The 19,665-nt window shown below is 44.8% G+C and overlaps 1 protein-coding gene across 5 annotated transcripts in view; it reads right to left on the bottom strand.

Moving 5' to 3' along the window:
* The window catches only part of Ctnnb1 (catenin beta 1), a 32,683-nt gene extending 18,839 nt beyond the window's left edge, over positions 1–13,844 (bottom strand). For 2 of the 5 annotated variants that reach the window (XM_036191674.1, XM_036191675.1), the window contains exon 1: positions 9,469–9,689. The gene's annotated coding sequence lies outside the window, so the exon portion shown is untranslated. Of the gene's footprint in view, positions 1–9,140; positions 9,199–9,468; positions 9,706–12,903; positions 12,984–13,680 lie in introns of those variants that run through there. The other 3 variants (XM_036191672.1, XM_036191671.1, XM_036191673.1) reach the window with 3 other exon arrangements.
* Positions 13,845–19,665: the final 5,821 nt, after the last annotated feature.

Here is a 19,665-nt window from a genome sequence, read left to right as displayed (position 1 = left end):
GTTTCTCACACTCTTACCAAGGACAACAGTAAGTGAATTATCTTTTGATTAAGCAGACTAAGCCAAAACATGAAGAAATGAACAAAAAGGAGTTTTAATTTTAAGTTGGTTAATAGGTTACTAAAAAGGTCGTCATCTCTTAGTTGTTTTCATATGAACTTTCACAAAAGGTTGTGTGAACAAGGCAACAAAATGACCTATGAAAGCCACAGTTTTATTTGGGAAAAAAAATAATTTCAGGCCACAAAGACCAGTACATAATAAATCAGAATTGAGGTTCAATACATGTAAGTTTTTAAACTCTTTGAAGACCATAAAGACCTGCAGGTGTGTTCCGGTGTCCCCACACGCGCTAGTGGATCCTTCTTGTGCTTGCTAACCCAAGAACTGCTATAGCCTGGAGGAGCTGACTGCGCTGGCATGAAGTGTCACATGCAATACTGACATTATAACCCTTAAGGAGCAGTAAACACAAACCACCAGAGTCCAAACTTCACAAATAACATCAGGTACCAATAGACAAGGTTAAGAAACACACAAAGAACTCAAGAAAGGAACACACAATGATCCTAGCAATAGACCCCAGGCAGCAGCTGCTCCCCTGCCCCAGAAGCCTCAAGTCAAGTTGACATTTCACTGTTTGGTAGGCTTCCAGAACAGCAAGCCTTAAAGCTAGTTCCATGATATTCAGAGTATTACAGAGAGCCAAGATTTTACTGAGAATGCAACTGCATTTTGTTATTTCAATACAAAGAACTTCAAGGAATAGTCCCTCATCTCTGTTCTGAGTCCCAAAACACACCAGTAAATGAGTCATTACCTGGAGCTACACCTGAACACTCCACTGGTGTTTTATTCTCTCAATTTGCCAAATTGTTATATAAAAGGAACAACAGTTTCGAGACACAAACATCATAAATTTAGCATCTAGACTCCCTTCATTTGTTCAGCGAACATTTCAGCATCCACCACATGCCAGAATGTTCTGGGGTTGGTCCCACTGAAGAGCTGCCAGAGGCTTTCTGAAGGATAGCCTTCAAGCTGGGACCAGAAGGACTCAGGAAAACTCAATAACTTGAGTCTGACACATACAGGGCTCCATCATCCTTTATGAACCATATTTTGAGCTCAGTGGATTAATTTGAAAAGAGGGTGGAATGCAACAAAATGAGGCTGAAAATAGCCCAATCATACATAGAAAGTTCTCCAGCCTTCAGTAGGAAATTGCAGGTTTGTTTGCTGAATAAATGGTTTGTTTTTCTTCTTTTAGACAGGGTCTGTAGTGTAACCTGGAGCTTGCTTATGTGGTCTGGCCTGCCTTTGCCCCTGTGTGCTGGTTCTCAGCATGGTGACAGGATAGCTGATTCATGACAGGACTAAAACACTGTAAAAAAAAAAAAAAAAAAAAAAAAAAAAGGGACACCAGCCAAGCAGCAAGCAGGTCCCGCAGCAGAGGCACTACAGCAGCATGACAGGCAGTGCTCTGGAGTCAACACAGCTATTAGGAAGAGAGATGTGTAAGAGGAGTGGAAGATGAGATCTCGGCTTGAGCAATGAGGTCGGGCAGGAAATGGTGCCCACCTAAGGCTGTGCTGCCTGTGGCTATGGATATTTACACTTAAATTTAAGGTTTTAGTTTTTCAGTCATGCAGCCACACTCTAAGTGCCTACTAGCCACAGGCAGCTAAAGCTGCAGTTGATAAGACAGCACACACACACTGTCCCCAGCACCACAGACCACCTTCTACAGTGTTAGCCTAGAAGCAAGAAAGAACAAAACACACCAAACGCTGAGTGACCACCAAGACCAAAACTAAACCAGGGCCACTGACTGGTCTAAACAAGAGCTGAGGCAGTCAGCACGGACTGAACGGGGCTGGACAGTGTGAGCTACGCACAGACCTCACATCTGTGAGGAACGTTAGCTGAAAGCAAACGGGAAACAAATCCACAAGTCCTTATCAGTTTCAAACCCACACAAACAGAAGGAAGGACCTGTAAGGGGGAAGGCAGCAGAAGGTATTGCCTTGCAGGCCATTACCAAACCAAAGAAGGGAGAATGGTATGGTTTCCAAACAGGGTAAACAATGGGAAGGAATTCGAAGCATAGTGCTTCAGTCTAAAGGAGACTCAGGTAGACAGCATGATCAACACCGGAGCTTATGCTACTTGTGAACTGAGTTAAACTACCTCTTGCTACAGCACTGGGTGCACCAAAGGGGAACAAGGGTATAACCAGCAGGGGCAGTTAAAAGGCCTTTGCAATGTGAAAGCCAAGACTAAGGTGGCATGGTTACAGCAAGAAATGATTCAGTGCTGGGTATACTTCAGAAAAAAGTGGATGAGACTTAAGGAAGAAGAGTGAAAAGCCACAGTGACAGCCCAGTAAGTTGGGAACAGTTGGGATCAATTTCCAATTCACTGCTTGGGTTGCTTCTTATAAATGCACCACGGTGGGAAACCCACAATTTATATGAGGAGAGAAACCAAGGCACACATCTATTTAAAGCTGGACAGTGAGTATGAACCAAATAGGGAGGTTCAAGGACTAACCTTTCAGCTCAGTCACTCCAACACAGGTCAGAGGTGAGGGTAAGAGCCAAGGATGCCAGTCAAGGATGTAGAAAGCTTGCCCAGGTGTGGTGACCTACAAGTCAAATGAAAAACCTCCAAGCAACTGTGGTAACTGGGCTAGTGCTACAATAAATGAAGGCGGCCACAAATGTGCAACAAGGTGGTCACTGGCAGGACTTAAAAAAGGAAGGGGACATTTAAAAAATCATTAATGGTATAAACCACAGCATGTCTGTCTGTAGACAGTATGAGCAGGCAGGCCTCTGGGAAGCACTAAAGTGCAGGACTGACAATGGTGAGCCTGTGTGCTTGTTCTGGCCACATCCAGAACCATTTTCAAAGTTCATCTAAAGAAGAAGGAGAAGGAGAAAGAACAGTCACAGGGAGGGAGTCCATGGAAGTTCTTCCAATTATTCATTATTCTTAGCAAGGAAAAAGCAAGGACACTGGTGAGTGAGGATGGAGGAATTAGCTTGGGTCAGCATGGAAGAGTAAAGCATCATAAGGAAGGTAAAGAACGAAGGCAGTGTTGGTCATCGAGTCACAGAGGCGGCTGTGGAGCCCAGAGATGAGGCTGTTAAGCTGAGGATTCACTAGAGGATTGAGGGGCTGCAGTGCTTGAGATGGGGAGGGCAAAGTTCTGAGTATGTGACAATGGGAATGTGTGGCTGAACTGAGGTAGAAAACAAGATTAGTAGAAGAAATCAAGGAACTGAGAGATCAAAAATGCTCAAACACAACACCATAAAGAAGTTTTTGTCAGAACACAAACCAAAATATATCACAAAGTCTTCCTGGGGTTAGGGGTTGCTGAACTACACAGTAAAAGTAATGACATAAAGTCGTGTACATTCGAGTTACCCAATGGAATTCATACTACTAGGAAACAATTCATAGGCCAGACCACACTTGAGTTGGCAGTTCTAAATGGGTCCTGGCATCGCCAGGAATTATGATAGGCCTAAAGGAGATGAAGACAGTGAGACAGGTGTTGATGAAGTGCTCCACACAAGAGGAAGCAATCCAGTAGACATCTGAAACACAGACTATCAAGAGGGGCAGGAAGTCTAGAGTCTGACACAGAATGGTCCCAAGTAACAACAAGGAACTAGACTCTTGGGTCCAGTGACACAAAGTATGTAAAAAGAGAGTATGCCTCAAGCATAGGGCAGCCCGGAGGAAATTGCTATAAACACAGCGACAAGCTTACTAGTGACCAGATCCAGCCAGGAACTGCAAAAGGAAGCAGATTACCCAGCCCCAAGCAGAGTGATATAGAGCAGCAAAGTGTAAGGTGGCTGCTACTCTATGGTGCTCACTGTCAAAATGGACCCTTGATGCAACTGAAAAGGTCATAGGTTCCAGCTGTGCCTCTAGTTGAGGAGAAAAGAGCAGGTATCAAACAGTCTTTTCATTTCATAGATAAGTATGTGCTGGGATAGAAGGGCCCTTTAGGCGCTTCAGCATACAGGCAGAGCATTTTCCAAGTTCCCCTTCAGAGGACCAACTTTCTTCTGCTATGAGATTTCAGCACCCCTACTCTCTCAGCCTCCAGTGCTAGGAGTACAAAACTGGACCACTACTCTAGGCAAAATCTGCTTCCACCGTTTTCTTAACTATAACTTTTGGCAGTGGATGTTGGGGCTTTATTGTGCAACACCACCACCATTTTAACAGTCATGATTTGCCCTCCTGAGTGTCTGCTGCTCTTCTGGTTATTCCTAGACTTCCAATTGCAACATCCTGGATAAGAACAATCTCAAACAACATCTGGAGCTCTGCTGTAGGACCCAAGAAATGTAACAGCACAGTTAAAAGAAGGTAATAAAGGTCTCTAGCAGATAATTATCCAACACAGAATCACAAAATGGCTGGGCTAACATCCTAAACTAAAATAAGACATTAAACTTATAATCTATTTAAAAAGATAAGTCAGCACACCATCCCCTAATACTTGGTTCTATTTCTGCATCTAAATGAACTATATGGCATTTAATACGGTATTTGATGTTATGCAGTCTTTTCACTGGCACAAAAAGAGCTTTTTTTACACAGCATTAAAAAAAGTTCAAGAAACCCTGTGATGTGCTATTCATTTACAACAGCACATTCAAAATCTGAAAGCAAACTCATCCCTATGCCCTTGTCTATTCTGAAAGTGGGCATGGCTCTTCACCTGCTTTTTCTGTATTAAGGAAATATAGGAAGCAGTTTGCAGCCCCCACCCTGCAATGTAACCAATTCTTACTCCAACCCAAATTTAAGATCTTCAAACTAGTGAACTCTGTTCCTTGCATTTTATGCAGCTGGTACCCATAAACATATATTCACTTACATGTACACACCACCCACCCCTTCAGCTACTGGAAAGCAAGCCAGATGATACTCACTCCAGCTTTTTGCTATTTGTTTTGAGATGGTCTCAGTCTGTACTGCAGGCTGGTCTTAGGATTCACAAGAATCCTTCTGCCTCAGCCTTGTGTGCTGGATTTTGGATGTGCCACACCAGGCTCAGATAGATGATGCTTTTGGACATCAGCTCAATTTTTTTTCAGTCCGGCCAGAATCTACTATTTAAACCAAGACCACTTTACTAAACGGGAGTGAAAAAAAGGGCTAGCAGTAAAAGACTCAACCAATGCAATTAACTTGCCCACCCAAACCAAACTGACCGAGTCATGTACTACTAAAATAAAGCACACTCAGCTGACCTCCAGCTCAACACTGTCTCTAAGTCTGAAATTAGCATAACACCACACTGAGCTTGGAGACTCGGGCTTCTAGTTAAACTAGGAAATGGTTTAAGTAAGCTGAATGGGGCTGACAGACTGTGCACACAGAACCTGTGGGGTCTGCCCAGCGTTTAGGTGCCTAACACATTGAGTTTGGAGACTTAAGACTACCATAAAGGGCTGGACCCAAACTACTTCTCCAAGATCCATGACTTCATTAGCCTGGATAGTTGGTTAGGTTTCCAGTACCAGGCATTTCTCTTTTTGTTGAACTGGTCTTAAGTCCATTAGAGCAGAGAGCTGCTGCAGTTCCACTACTGCACCCTTAGGGTTTATCAAGCCATTCTGGTCATTGTTGTGGTTCAAAGGCATAATAGCTAGGTAGGACTGCTGGTTGCCTCCCTCCTTTGTAAGCTTGTACTTTATCTTCTGGTTCCATGAAAACTAGTCCTCAGGTAGAAGGCATCCAGTTGAGTTACAGGTCAGGGGCCTCTGGGGTCTGTCTGAAGTGCATGGCACCCTTAGCAGTAAGAACATGTTTGGGAGTCTACTGGAGAGATCTAGCCAACAACTCAAAAGAGGCTTCTCATGCCTAGTATTGGGGTTTTTGTTAGATAAGACTTTGGCTTTGGAAAGGAGCACATCAATCCAGATGAGAAAATTGCATTTAAACTATGTCTGTATATTTATACTTATGTGTATTATAGGGGTTTTTTTAGGTAGATAGTTAATAGCACATGAACATGCTAAAGTGGGGGAGGCAGCAGACCATGAAGCCTTGACTCTAGTCAAGGATGAGACCGAGGAATGTTGAGAGTGGGAGAAAGTCTCCCTAGAGAAGAGAAGAGCACACCAGTTAGCTATTCAATACCAAATCAAATGGTCAGCAGTTTGCGTGCGTGCGTGTGTGTGCGTGTGTGTGTGCGTGCGTGTGTGTGTGTGTGTGTGTGTCTAACAACAATTAATGAAAAAATAGGCCATGAATTTCAATGAGAGTGAGAGGGACATAGAGGAAGGAAATGGAAGGGGAAGTGATATAATTACTTCAAAAATAAAAAGCAATTTTAAAAAGGCCACATTCAAATGTGACGATGCTCCCTTTTCTTAGTTAACAGGCAGGGAACCACACTCACTTTACAGCAGACAATTCCTCATTAGCAACTCTTACAATAGTCACCCCGAAATCATCATGCGGCCTTTCCTCCTTTGAGGCACCTGAGCACTTGGTTTCTCACACTGTAAGCACAAGTGCCCTAAACACTCCCCTAATCTGACTGCCTGTTCTCTTGCAGAGGGGCAGTGAACCCCATGCCAGCCTTTTAGCTGGGAGTACCACACAGCTGCTCTCACCACACAATCATCCAGGGTACATGCAACCTGCGCAGTAAGAGGAAAAGTGACCTGTGTTCTGTCCACCGGAGGGCGCTCAACACGACCACAGCAATGCTGCCCAACTGCAAACTGGGAAATGTGTCTTCGGTGGCTAAGCCTACTTCCTCGTTAACAGCTTTTCTCCCCCATTCTTCCAGAGTTCTACACCAGCAGATATACGAGGTTCCTAGTCAAGTGAAGCTCAGCATAAATGCAAAGGAAACTTTCTTAGGTAAACAAGAAAATAAAGACCTCTCTCCAGAGTGTGAAAAACTTCTGATTCACTTGCCATCGACACAAATCACTTTTCATTTTGTGAAACCACAAGCTGGTACTCATTTCACCTTGCTAGCTGACCTGTGGGTCACACGCTCTGTGGCTGTTGAACAGCAGCATCTCAAGGGCTGACTATTCTGCAAGCTGCGTCCTGGGACAGAGGCTGCCTCCACAGGCCTGACCCCCAAGCAGCTGCTTGTCTGTTAGACTGTTTTAAATAGTAAATGTGAGTTGACAGAAAGGAGCCACAAAAAAGCTAACATTTGTAATGTTTTCTACAAACAAGTTGTGAACACTTTCTCATGAGTTTGTTCCACAGGTAGGCTTCTGACCAAGCCCAAAGCACACTGAAAATTTACCACCTCCACCTCCAGGTGATGGGCCCAGACCACTACCTCACTTAAACACTGAGATCTGACTTGATCGACTTGCGCTGTCCACTTTACTGCTTAGAAGTATGATGATGCAAACTTCCACACTCAGTGTGCACAGACAGGCTCTTATCTACCCTGCACTCATTTGTAAAAGGGCTCCACCAGTATTTCTGAGCACACATTTCAAAATACACTCCAAGAAACCTGTCTCCTTGTCTCCCACCTTGGCGGTGGCATTCTGAAACTAATGCTAAAAGCTTCATTCACAACAATTTCTGTTCCCATCATCATTACAGAAGTAGACACTCCCCTTCAAGCTGGAGACATTTAATATCCAATGTTCTCTAGACCAGTGGTTCTCAACCTGGGGATCGAACACCTAAGACAATCGGAAAACAATCGTATATTTATTTACATTACGATTCATAACAGTAGCAAAATTACAGTTATGAAGTAGCAACGAAAATAATTTTATGGTTGGGAGTCACCACGACATGAGGAACTGTATTTAAGTGTCGCAGCATTAGGAAGGTTGAGAACCACTGCTCTAGACCATATTTCTTGACACCTGCGCACGATTAAACGCTCCCCTATTTGAGGCTGGTCCTCCTGTGACTGTGAGGTCTAGGACGCTGTCCCAAGCAAGCCAAGCTTTCCAGATATCCTGCTTCCTCAAGGACTTCAGCCTGGGAGGGTCTGGCGCTAGCTACTCGGAGAGAAAGACGTCTGCAAGTTTCCAACTTCCCCTGCCACCACTTGACCAGACTCGGTCTTCAGGACAAAGGTTAGGTCACAGAACGACAACCGCCAGTACGGTCATCGATACTGTCTGCTGCGAAAGGGCGTTCTCAAACCTTGGAGGCACTTCTTTTTAATTCGGAAATTTCTGAATATTAAAGATAAAGTGAACTAAATGTAACAGCGGCCTTAATTCAAATAAAGTTTTTTGCCCGACACATCGAAATTCAAAAGCCACAAGCTTAAGCAACATTAAATTAGAAACCAACAGAGCAAGCTGTGGTCCCTCTTTGCTGGGACGAGAAGAGTCTGAACCGAGACGTCTGCAAGCCACAAGTAAATAGCGAAATGGCTTCCTAAATCCCAGACAAAACGCTTCACAACTTGGCCATGTGAAAAACATGAGGCAGACTTTATCAAAGGCAAAGCTGCCGTCTCTTGAGCTTGCTGTCTGGTCTAAGCCACCATTATTCACGGCACAAAGCTCTCGTTTCACTAAAACCACTCCTCGATTTCCTCTCGCCGACCTCCGCATACCAGCGGCCCAGCCACTCTCCATTCAGCGCTCAGGCCCGGGGGGAGGGGAGCCCACAGATGTCTGGAGACCCGAGCCCGAGACAAAGCTGCCCCGCAGCCCGGCGGCGCAGCGGAGCGGGTCTGGGGCGCCCAACTTGGGAGCGCCGTTTCCAAGTCCCGGCCCCAAACACAGCACTCGGCCTGCGGTCCGCGCTCCGGCCACGCTAGCTCGCCCGGAGAGCAAACGCGCTGGGGAAAACACATCTGAAGCCGGACCCCACACTAAGTGGCTCGCGTTGCGGGTTGGACGAGCCCCCTCCCCCTAGCCCAGGCTTCGGAATTCTGCGCACCCCCCATCAGGAGTGGCCGTCGCTCGCCCACGATCCCAGATTCCCGCCAGGCTCTCGGCCCCGCTGCCACCGACCCCACGCGAGTCCCCTGCGAGGACACGCTCCTGACGCATCCCGCCCGCTGCACCCAAGAGTTTGGCGACTCCACGGCTTAAAGTTGTTTGGATTCAAACTCACAGTCAGGTCGTTGCAAGGAAAAAAAAAATTACCGATACATTCTCCACGACGGAAGGAGGCGACGCGCGCCAGTCCGGCGTCCCCTGTGCGCGGGGGCGCCCGCACCCCCGTCTCCGCCGGCCACGGAGGCGGAGCCCCCGCCCACCCCGCCCCCGCTGCAGCCCCAGCCGGGACGCGAACCGCGGTCCCCACCCCCACGGCGGCCAGCCGTCCATCCGGGCTCCCGGCGCGCGCCCGCCCGCCCGGCCCCGGCCCCGGCCCCAGCCCGCGCGCCCCCGCGCCCCCGCGGCCTCCCGCCGCCACCCGGCCCGCGAAGTTTCCCGCTGGCGCGGCGCGAGCCCGCCCGCCGCGGCGCCGCACCTCAGGGCCGCGCGCTGCTCCCCTGCGGCCGTCCGCTCGCTCGCCCTCGGCCTCCTGAGCTGACGGCTCGGCGCCCACCGTGCTCCGTCTCCGCCTCCCCGGGCCGCAGGCTGCGCAGGACACGAGCTGACGCGGCCGCCACCGAGCGAGGGCTTAAGATGGCGCCGCACAAGGAGCGATTTATAAGCGGCGCAACCCGTGTATCCTGCCGCCGCCGCTCCGCGCGGAGCGTTCCGCCGCGCGAGGACGAGGGGCGGGGCGCGGGCGGGGCGCGGAAAGTAGTCCCCGCCGGCCTGAGCCACTCTGCGCGTGCGCCGCCGGGAGGGGCCGGGTCGGGGCGTGGCGTCCCGACGCCGCGCCAGGGAGAGCCGAGGAGTGTGGGCCGCCGTTGAGGGCCGGGTGGAGCGCGTCCTTGTAAATGCGAGTTCGAGACCCGAGCCCAGCTCTTTCCCGGTGTTCCGGACGCCACGTCCCTGAACTGCAACTCGACCCCACCACAATCCATTGCCTGCAGAAGTGTCCGCCCCCACTTCCTGCTGTGCCTCTGAACCCCGACAGGGATCCCAGGGCCCAGCCACCCCAGGGCCCAGCCACCGTCCCTCTCCACCCCAGGAGGATATGGAGTCCCCATGAGTGCCTGTTGACAGCATCTCACAAGAACAGGTGGTTCAGTGCCAAGGTACTGTTCACCAGCCTGATTCCTAGAAATCCCATCTTACCTGGACCACACTGGACCGTGGGGGCTTTTTCCAGGGGCTGCAATTTTATTCTATTTGAGAAACTCAAATGTGTTGCTGATAGGACCTATGAACAACCTCAAATTTTTCAAAACTACTTTTGTATCCTTCGAGAGCATTATTTCTGAATCATTACAATAGGCTGAAGTTGGGTCTTCTCTTGGAAATGGCCCCATTGTTGCCCTGCACAACTGGAGCTTGTCAAAACTGGAGCAGTCGGGGTGGGTAGACTGTCTCCAGTCTATTATTGTGTGCTGACGTTTCTTCCCAAACAATGGCAACAGTGAAAGTTGCCCCCCTGCCTTCTTTCATCCCAGCACTGTAATTAACGCAAGTAAACAATAGGCCCTTCTGTACAGGTACTGGCAGGAAGCCTGCCCATCCTCTGAGCCAGGACTGATGCTGTAGGGCCAGCTTATTTGTTAAATGACTCATTTTTCTATCTTAAAGATATATCGCCATAGCCCTGTGAACCACCACCGTTAAGGAGCTGCTCTGTGAGGACCATTGTCTAGACCTTTCCCCTCCACATCTCTGCTAGGATTTCCGGAGATTAAAGGCTGCTGTAGGCTGGGGCTGCCTCGGCCTGCCAGAACTGAGATACAGGGACAGGAAGAGGTACCTCATCAGAGCAGTGGTGCTGGTTGCAGCTACCAACCCCCGATTTTAATCGTCAGAAGCAGAATTAAAGCATTTGGTCGACTCTATTAAAATCCTGCTTTTAAAATTAGATAACTGACTTCACCACTGTCAGAGGATTTTCCTCTTTTCTTCTTTTTAGACACTTGCTTTTTCTGTGTTCCATTTTTGCTATAAAAAAAAAAAAAGGCACACTATTAAAACCGGTTAAGAAATGTCTACACCATTGAAAGACCTAAAAGATAAAGACACCCTTATATTTGTATTTCTCTAGCCAGATGCCAAAATGAAGCATATAGTTCGGGTATTTTGGTCCCAATTTAGAATTAAAAGTCTCAGTTCCTATTGATAATTCACAGACAGCGTGTTTCAGAGAAAAGGTAGATTGTACGACAATGCAGGGTGCTGCCTTTCTCAAGTGTAATTCTGTAGAGAAATAACCAGCTGACTAACCTTAAAACCAGTTAGCTGAATTTTAAAATTTCTCAGGATTTTTGTTCACTTCTCTCATAAATCAAAACTGCTCCATATTTTGTACCAAAAAAAGATGAATAACTTCTGTGAAATTAAGACAAATACTGTCATTACACCAAAAAGAAACATGTCATCAATATACCTCGTGAATAAGGAAACCTGCTCCTCTGTGAGTTTATTTGAAAATAAAATAAGTAGTTAAGAAGTGAAGTGGTTTTATAAAATTAATTGCTAAAACAGTTGACCCTAGATAACACATTTCACAAAAATGCTTGGTTTTTCTCTTAAACCCTTTCTCCCAAGAGTCAACCCAATGGGTTTCACATCAAGTAATTCATTTCAAGAAATGGGGTAGACAAATACCTGTTTCCGGGCTGGTTTAACAGAGATGCAGGACTGTCCTGTGACTGGCCATGGGCAGATCAAGCTTTGGCTAAAAAGATCCTGAGCCTAGAGCACACTCACTAAAACATATACACAGTTTGTATTTGCACTTTGAGCAGAAATATGAATAAGCCAGCATTGGTCCTTCTGCATTTTGGATACTTAGCTCTATCAAATCATTATTTAAACATTTACTGCACCCCTAAAACAATGAGCCTCCCTTTGAGGCCAGCCGATGATTGCCTCTTTTGATTAATGCCTTCATTTAAAGTAAAACTGTAATTGTGAGTGAACTCTACTTGACAATAGGCAGAAATGATGGGAAAACAAACTGAAATCAGGGTGTGGTCCATGTTGGATTCCATCCCAATTCCCCCAGGAAGGAAGAATCCTTTCCCAGCAGAAATGTAGCACCAAGCAACATTTCACGCATTCAGAAACAGCCAATACTGATTCTCTAAGAAGACCTGTTAAAAATAATTTCTTTATGATAACAAGGAAACGCCAGGCAAAAACATTACAATCGGCTTTTCGTTCTACATGTGTCAAGTGGGCTATTTATGGACCCAGACTTTTGATTTGTAAAACATTGTGTCAGGGTGTGTCATCATTTTGTTAATTTCCAGATGAACAGGCTAAGCAGTTGTAAATACCTCTTGTCAGTCTATCTGTCGCTTATTCTCCCACACAGAAACCGTCTAGTAACCCACTGGGCAGATTCCGCAGAGCCACCGTGGAAAGCTTGCAGCGCATGTACAACTGCAGGGCGGAGGAGGGATGGCAAAGGTGGCAGGAGGTGATGGCCATGGAGGTGGCTGTGGCCTGGTCCTTTAGTTATGCTGGCACCCTCCTTCACACTTGAAGTTGCGTGTTCTCCAGGCCTTCCTTGGTTTACCGTTCTAAAGAAGTGTTTTCACGGCTACCTTAGACAGTGTGATGAGGAAGCAATGGAGACTCGTCGTGACAGGCAAAGGATATGGAGGTATATGTTTCTTAGCATTTCTCAGAACTAACAGATAGCATTATGATACTAAGAAAGCATGCTTTGACATACCTACCCTCCAGTGCCCACATGCGTGCAAAAATACCCACACATACACTCACACACACAGTCCCTCTATTAAAAATTTCAAAATGGTTGCAGGTATTTCATTCACAAGAAGGTTAAAGGCGTTTCCCATCGAAAGAGGGATTAACTTACCGGAGGATTCTGGGACTGCAGATGTACACTGCGGCAAAATCCTAAATTCGTCGAAAAAAATCATTTCTGGACTCCAGCTGCTAAAAATAATAGAATTATAGCAAATCATGAAGGAGATGAAAACAAGCCATTTTCACATCCCAAAGTGTTTGGGGTGGGGTGGGGGCGATTCTTTTCTTTTAAATGATGTCTTAAACAATGCAAATTTTAAAGTGGCTTTTCTTCTCCAGAGCACGCAGCGCCATGAAATCGATAATTTTTGATCTTTCGGTTAGTAGGCAACATGGTGAGCTATTGCAGGGACTGCAGGCAGCAGACATGTTCTTGTCAGCTAAAAAATTTCATATTGTTTTTGAATCCGTTGAGATCTATAGAAGGGGCTAGCACACTGGTGTTTGTTCAGCTTGCACCAAGCTATGGGGGGGGTGACGCGAACCCTCAGTTTATCGACATATACATGTCTATTGCTTTATATATATTAAAAACAGGGGGTCTTCCTGGATCTTAAACAAAAAATTATGTAGAAGGAGTGGCTGGTGTGATTATAATCCCATCATGCAGGGTCCACGGTTCCCATTTAGTGAAATTTCGCAGAGGGCAACTTCTTAAGAACATCCCTGCTGTGCTGAATGAAAAGCATGAACCAACCAAAGACAGAATTCATCTGTGTTTATATTTTACAAACAATGGGAACCCACTCTTTGTATTGCTTTTCTTCCCCCACCTTATTATTTCATGAAACTGCAGCATCTTCCCCGCCCCCCTGCAAACACTCACCACCCAGCAGCAGTGTGCAGACCCTCTCTGGCTTGTCCTTCCTCTTCCTTTTCGCTTTCACAAATTCTGCACGCGCCATCTTTGTGTGGGGGTGATGCTCTGCTAACTTCACTCAGCCATTCTCTTACAAATCCGTTCAGAAATAGAAAATTACAGTGCGCTTTGGGGGCTTAATTTGCCTGATTTCCTCTCAGGCTTCCCTTCTGACATTGAAAAATGGAAACGAAAAGGGGTGAGCCCCCCCCAAAAGAGAGATTTCTACTCTCTCCATAACCTGTTGTATACAGTGGTGATAAAAATTATTATTAACATAATAGCAACAGCTGCAGCCTAAATAGAAGCTATGAGATAATTAATGTGCTACAACAAATTAATTTGGTGCAGGTGTTTCTGTTGTGAGCTGGGTAACCCAGGCCATATAAAGTCTAAATACAACGGCCATCCCCGCCACTGCAACAAAAAGCAGAGCAAAAATATCCTGTTTGAAAAAACGTGGCTGTTATTTTAACAAAAGAAAAAAATCCTCCCCAACTCAACCCAATGGTTTAGTTACAGTGGATATAGTGTTCTGGTGTGTGTGTGTGTGTGTGTGTGTGTGTGTGTGTGTGTGCCACAGTCCAGAGTATGGCATGTTTAAACATATGGAAGTTTTATGCTGTCTCGATTAGAAAACATATGGACCAGCCATAGTTTTTGTTGTTGTTTTTTTTAATTAAAGACAGACTGTCATATTTAAGAGCTCCATTAGTTTAACAACAAAAATTATGTGTAGCTGAGAGGAAAATAAGCATTAAGTAGTAGTTCTTTATCTTTATCTTTTTAAAGACCGGGACTCTCACCTGCCTTAGAGGAGACATGGTAACAGGGTGACCCTCTCCACTGATGTGACCCTCACCTGCCATCAAGGTGAGTGTTTCAGGGAAAGCTGTTGCTGGTTAGAGAAGGAGAATATTCCAGAAGCACTTCATATCCGGGCAGCACCAGCAGGGACCGAGAGAAGGTCATGATGCCACAAGCAAGTGTTTGCTTTCTGTTTTATATCATTCAGCAAAAAATAAGTTTGGGTGTGGAGACACAGAGGGATGTAATAGTGATTGATTTTTTTTTAACTACTTGGCTAAAAAAATTTACTTAAAGATATAGTCATTTCTTATTTTTCTCCCAGTAATGCTACAGTTCTCATGGCAATCTTAATCCTGTTTGTTAGAAAGCAACACACAAAATCCAGGTCAAATTTTGAAAGTTTTTATTCATTAAATTTTACTCTATCGGCTGACTTTTACCATGAACTATAAGCCTTCAGTGGAATAAGTTGGTTTCTTATAGAATCCATACATTTTAATACTTTAGTACACTTTTGCAGAAATTTTAGCACTCAAAGATTTAAAATTATTCAAACACTACTCCACATCCACACAAAAGGAGCACTGCGTTAGTCCATTATTTCGTTAAAGTCTGTCTTAGCTCTCGTGCTCGACCTGAGACGCCCTGCGACGCACTGCCTCCTACACAGGGTGTTGAGTGTTATGGTGCTGTGTCAGACACACACCCCATTCTCTCCTCTGTTTTTAATCAAAGCCTTTTTCTTCACAATCTCTGTCCCAATCTACTCAGAAGTAGACTATTCAAATATTTTGAATTTACAAATCTATAATTTGTACTAGAGAATGGGAGAGAGAAAACAACAACAACCCAGCAAAGACTATGGTGGTTTTCTCTTTCAAAGGAGAGGGAAAAGGCCAATTCTTTGGAGATATAAGAAAAGTTGACAGGTATGAAAGTGCCCAAGACTGCTGGGATTTCCCTGTGATTTCTAGCCTACGCCAATCCAGGATGAGGCTCTGGAACCATGGAAGTGGTCTGATTATGAAATCTATGTGGAGAAACACAAAAGCGCCTTCGTTTCTGTTGTGGAGAGGAATTGCCCACAGTAAACATTTCTCCTTCCACACTGAGTTCCTTGAGGAACCAAAGCCGACATCGTCGGTGCTTGCTACTCACTCCCCTTACAACCCTCCCAACCCAGCTCCAGCAACCCTTCCTCTTCAGCGGTGTTTTCCCAACTGTAGTCTCGGAGGTGACTCTGCACAGGTTTGAAACAATGTTTCTAAAACGATGGTTACTCTAAGTCGACTTGTTTCCGGGTGGGTTGTTACATGGGAAAAGCAAACAGAGCTCCTAGGATGGTCCAAGTGTTGGCTTGACTGTGACAGACCACACTGCAGCTTTCTCCTGAATGTGATTACAATTTCTAAATATTTTTAATTTTATAGTGTGCTTAGTAACCCTGGGATATACATTTATTTGAATAAATAAATTTACTGCCTCAATTTACTGCTGTCAATACTTAGACTAAATATGAATGAAGTTTACCTCATCTTAAGATTAAAACCATAAATACAACTGTTATATTTTATCGCTAGATTCCCAGCTACTTGTGTGCATGTTTTGGATTCTCTTTGCTCTACTCAGCCATTGTTCTAGAACTCTGAAGTCATTTACATAATCTGTTAAACCAACTTTTTACCCATCACAACCTGTGTAATTTGTACCTTGAGTTATTGTCATTGATGAACTTTGTGAGTCTTTTAGAAACTCCCACCTTATCCTTTCTACTGGCAATTCAAAAGCACCTCCATCGATATAGTCCCACTCACGCTTTCCAATGTAACCAGAATACACACTATACACCCAATGTAAAAATATACACAGTCTCTTGCATCACCAGTTTTTCTTGATATAGTTAACTCCTTTGTGTGTATCTGTAAATATCCAGTGTCTTTTTCATCCTTACTACTGTTTTTAAGAAAGTGAGCAATGAGGACAAAGGAAGTCTTTTAAGAACAAAAGATTCTAAACTAGCTCATTTAAGAAGTTGCCTTGGGGCTGGAGAGATGGCACAATGGTTAAAAGCATTTGCAGTTCTTTGAGGTCTAGAGTTTAGTGCTTAACACCTGTCCCAGGGGCCTCACAAGTGCCTGTAACTCAAGCTCCAGGATATCCAGTGCCCTCTTCTGGCCTCTGTGGGAACAACACTTACGTGCACAAATCAACAGACATGCACATTTTAAAAAGAAGTCTGTTTGCCTTTGGTAGCTGGAAAGATAACTCAGTAAAGTGTTTGCCATACAATCCCTAGAACCCACATAACATAGGCAGGCATGGTAAACACACTTATAATCCCAGTATTGGAGAGATCTCTGGGGAGATCTGTGGGGCTCACAGCCAGCCTAGCCTGGTTAGTGAGGTCCAAGTCATGTTCCTAAATAAGACCTATCTGTCTATCATCTATCTATCTACTAATCTATCTATCCATCCATCTACCCATCTATCATCTATCTACTTACCCACCTATCTGCCTACCTATCTATCTATCCAAGTATGTGGAGAATTTTCCAAAAATTTCTATATAGGACTAGGGATGCAGATCAGTGATAGAACACATGATTAACATGTACAAGGCCCCAGATTCAGTTACATGCAACAGAAACCACAGACCTCAGGAGAGAAGATCTGAATGAGGCTGTCAAATGGTCAGTACATGCTAGGTACTCACAGTTAACTCAGGTGTTGTAATAGTTTCCATTTTCATTAGCAATACCTGAGTGTCTCATTTCTGGTAGTTTCATCAAGGGAGAGTATGTGAAAGACACTGCTGTGTCCCATCCACTCCCTAGACAATCATACTCTACTATAACTGGGCGTGGCTGCCCAGAGCTTTCTTTTGACATCAAGAAGCAGGCTTGGCTTGTGTGTATGGGTGAAGGGAGGTGGGTAGACAGAAGTGCCTGAGAGTTAATTCCCTACAAGTGCCTCCAACCAGTGAGGGGAAGGGACTTGGTGAGTGAGGGCCATTGTTTTCTTACTTGCAAAATTCTGAAATGCACCCCACACTGTCCCCCTCAGTTCCACATCTGAGCTCTACAAGCCTGTGATGGGCGCTGGCCGGTAACAGCCTGTCTTCACTTCTTCTCCTTTGCTCCTTATTCCTCTACTGGTTTTCCTTCAATCAGAGAGGCCCAGTGGGGCAATGTGTCATCAACTTTGACAGTTTCATAAGGGATATTTTGCCATTTGAATTTGCCCTCCTCTTTTGAATAAAACTGAGTATATGCTCACACATCTGAATGTTTTTCACTGTGCTTCCTCAGCCATATATTTTGCCTCTTGTTCCCTTCAATTTCTACAGAATCTCTACATTAGAAATATTTGCTCTATGTCTGTAATATTTGGTTTATTCTGTAATATTTGGTCTATGTCTGTAATAAATGCGATTTTTTTTCCAGTTTGTGGGGTTTGTTTGTGACTTATTTGGCTTTGTTTTCTTTACTTTTTCTTATTTCCCCTTCCCCTTTCCTGGACATTTGGGAGATTTTATATTTGTTCATTTATTTATTATTTGTTTAGTTAGTTGGTTCTGACTATTGAACCCAGAGCCTCATGCATACTAGGCAACTACATTCCTAGTCCAAGATTTTATTTTTATGCATACAACTTAATGAGCCTTTCTTTTCATCTCTTCTGTATTTTACATTATAATCAGAAGCAAGTTACAGGACTGGCAAGCTGACTCAACAGGTAAAGGTGCTTGCTGTCAAACCTGACAACCTGAATTGGACCCCTGGGGCCCACATGGTGGAAGAAGAGAACAGATGCCTCCAGGATGCCCTCTGACCTTCACATACATGTGCACATCCACCTTCCAAGCCAAAAAATTCAAAAGAAGCCCTTTCCTTCACTTTAAGTAATAAAAAGGGTTCAGTGTTTTAGAATACCATGTGTATTTAAATTTTTTTATCTTTATTAGGAATTTAGCCTATGAGAGGTTCTCAAACCCCCCAATTACTATAAGAGTCTGGTCCATGATCTCTTCCAGAACTCCCCACCATTATGAAAATTATCCTTGGATTAATTGTGTCTGATGTTACGACTGGCCACCTAAACCTACTTCCTGTTTCTTCTTGCAAATGACTGAGTCTTTTGGCTTTCCTCCTTACTCAGCCTCTACTTCCCCTGTGGCAGAGACATTTCTGCAGCATGTCTACCTACAGTAGCCTCCAGAAATCATTTGACTTTCTCAAGTTCACATAGCCCCTAGTTCTTTCTGTTTTGTTCTGTGCAGAGTAATGCTGTGTGCCCTTTCCCTGGGTCTTTGGACATTATCGCTCCTAAAATAGCAGTGTTCTTTTTTTTATTTCAAGCTAAAAACTAACAAAACACATTGAGAGGGCTCCTAATGTAATAGTTCTCAAAAATCTGATTTCTATGGCTCATCACACTGCTGTTTACATTTTAGATCTATTTTGTCTTAATAATTGTTCACTCAGAAAAAGAGGAGGGTGGAGAAGAGGAGGGAGGGAGGGAAAAAGGGAGGAAGGAAGGAAGGAAGGTGTGGCCTTCACTTACTTCTTAGATGTTGTAAAATATCCATGAACTTGATTAAACTTAACTGTTTTCACCAAACTAGACTAACCAGAAGAATTAAACCAACTTTAAAATATTGATTGCTAGCTATCTGTGTGATCAGTCTTAGGTAGGATTTCCGTTGCTGTGAAGAGACACCATGACCATGGCAACTCTTATAAGGAAAACATTTAATTGGGGCTGGCTCACTTACAGTTCAGCCCATTATCATCATGGTGTGGAGCATGGCAGTATGCAAGCAGATTAGAAGGCAAGAGGAAGTGAACTGTCTCACTGGCAGTAGCTTGAGCATAGGAAACCTCAAAGCCCACACTCACAGTGACATACTTCCTCCAACAAAACCACATCTCCTCATAGTGCCACTCCCTTTGGGGGCCATTTTCTTACAAACCACCACACTGTCTAAGAACTTTCTCAGGCACTCGTACTTTTTTATGCTACCACAAGCCCACTCTGCTGTTGATCTCATCCAGATCATACCTGAGAAAATTATTCTTTAGCAAAGGACACTTGATGGCCTTTGGCCTTCTCCAAATGAGAGAGCAGTCTTCTCTCATTCTG

The sequence above is a fragment of the Onychomys torridus genome, chromosome 7 (assembly GCF_903995425.1).
Source record: "Onychomys torridus chromosome 7, mOncTor1.1, whole genome shotgun sequence".
Classification (NCBI taxonomy): Eukaryota; Metazoa; Chordata; class Mammalia; order Rodentia; family Cricetidae; genus Onychomys; species Onychomys torridus.
Note: the sequence above shows the minus strand (reverse complement) of the source record. Positions and strands in the feature narration are given on the sequence as shown.